The following is a 2,313-nucleotide window of genomic DNA, read 5'->3' on the forward strand; positions in this document are numbered from 1 at the left end:
AGCCACCTCAATGACTATTTCATGCCAAGGCAGTGAAATAAGGATGTTCCTAATACATTACCTCTTAGAAGGATAAGTATTATGCCTTCTTCGTGATTATGAGTCAATCTGTGTACAGATTTACATTCCACTGATATTTTAAAGCACTGGCTCAGGTAATTTCAAGATTTACTATCTCATCTGATCCTCAAAGTAGCCTTAGTTTAGAGATTTCATAATGGGGCTCAGGGAGGGGAAGGGATGTAACAAGCCATACAGGGGTTTGGATATAGACTCTAAGTCTAGAACCCTCTTCACAGCTGCTTCCTATCTTCAGCACGTTGTGTGACTTTTGTGAATTCTTGAACTCTGCGTAAACTCAGGAATGGTGTGAGACACTGTTGGAAGCATTGTCATAGGGGAAATGAGCTAGATGTCTCTAGAGGCTTCAGACTCTAGTTGATGGATCTGACTCTAAATCAAAATGTCCTTCGGAAAAAGGATCCCTTCCTTTTACAGAACATCCAAGATTGAGAAATTAAGCAGTGTTGGAAGTACAGTCAGTTCCACTATAACTCTTGTTTCGAACCCACATATGTGTTCCGATATGATCGATATATCGGGGAATAATATAGGCATAATCAGAATTTCACATCTGCTTATGTGCCACTTTTCTCCTGGTGAAACACTAGGTGAAAGAAGACTGTACCCAATTGAACCGAGCAGAGTCGGAATACACAGAAGACACACATGCACACACCTCATACATCTCCAAGCCCCCTCCGTTCACCCCGTGTGTTAGGAGCCACGCCCATCCACACCTGGGGTTACAACCTGCTCTCCGATCTCCCATCACCCTCCTTTCACTCCTTTGCAGTAATTCATAAGCTGCCATCTGATGCCCACTCCAGAAACAAGCTTCAGGACTTTAAGCAAGGCGAAGTGAAATATTTACACTTGTATTTATATATTTCTTAATCATGTAATGTGTAAAAATCATTTTATTAGGTTTCTTTTTTAATGTATCACTGGTGAAGTTTTCGAGTGTCGTGTACCTAACCCCATTTTTTCCCATAAGCTCTGTGTTTCTTATTGTGTGTTTTTGCAAAGAATGGTGATTTTTAGGACTGTCTGTGTGTCATTAGAGCACAAGTGACTGTACAAACTTTTGCACTAAACTTATCTGTCTTAACCCTGTTAAATAATTTATTTGGGGGATGAGATAAGAGACTCATCTGTTTACAGGTATTTTATAGTACACTAAAGTTCTATTTATGATTCATTCAGTATCCAAATAAGAAGGAATAGATTTATTTGCCGACACCCTACCCCCCACAAATTAATGTCATTTTAAAATCTTACAACTGGAAAGGATGATTAATAGGCAAAAAAAAGATAACATTTCATGAAAACTTACTTTATGCCAGGTCGTGTTGGACACCTTCCAACAATCACTGCATTTCGGCTACATGGCAGCCCGCTCAGGTGGTAGGAACCTGAGGCTTGGAGGGAGAGAGAAAATCGGCCAAGGTGCCTACAGCTGGGAAGGGATGGGGCCAGGATTCACAGCTGAGAAGCAGCCCCTCTCTCCAAGCAGCATGGTCCCCAGACCACTTTGTCCCTGTTCTTCATCATCTCCTGATGCGAATACAGTAGTGAGTCCTGTGGGTTGTTACTACATTGGGGTCTTAGGAGAACTTCTCCTTTAAGACAGTGGTCCCCAACCTCTTTGGCCCCAAGGACCGGTGCTCCTATGAGAATCTAAGGCCTGATGATCTGAAGTGGAGCTGAGGCGGTGATGCCGGCTCTGGGGAGCGGCTGCAAATGCAGATGAAGCTTTGCTTGCTGGCCCGCCGCTCACCTCCTGCAGTGAGGCCTGGTTCCTAACAGGCCATGGATGGTATCAGTCTGGATGGTACCGGTCTACAGCCTGCGGCTTAGGGACCCCTGGTTTAACAGATCACTTTTTAAAATCAGTGTTTTTCAACCTTTTTATTTATTGCTAATCTCCCCCATAAGGAGACTTTTTAGACATTTTTCCTTAATTGCCTCTCCTTGAAATCTTAATACCACAGATACGTTGTGTGTACGTTTATGTACTCTGTATATTTATGCTTTATACATAAAAAGAGTAAGGTTTTATTTTGCCCCTCAAAAACCCATTTTCATCCAACTGTGAGTGACTTGCCCTTGTTGAAAATGCATATTCTGTGCCTTCAATTTTTTAAAAATAAATAGATCTGTTTTTAAAATTAATATCGGACTACCTTAGAATGATGGACTTGAGTTTGGGGGGGATAAGTACTGCTGTTGGGTGGTTTGCTATCATCTGTG

Source organism: Pteropus alecto, unplaced genomic scaffold (genome assembly GCF_000325575.1).
Source record: "Pteropus alecto unplaced genomic scaffold, ASM32557v1 scaffold23, whole genome shotgun sequence".
NCBI classification, from domain to species: domain Eukaryota; kingdom Metazoa; phylum Chordata; class Mammalia; order Chiroptera; family Pteropodidae; genus Pteropus; species Pteropus alecto.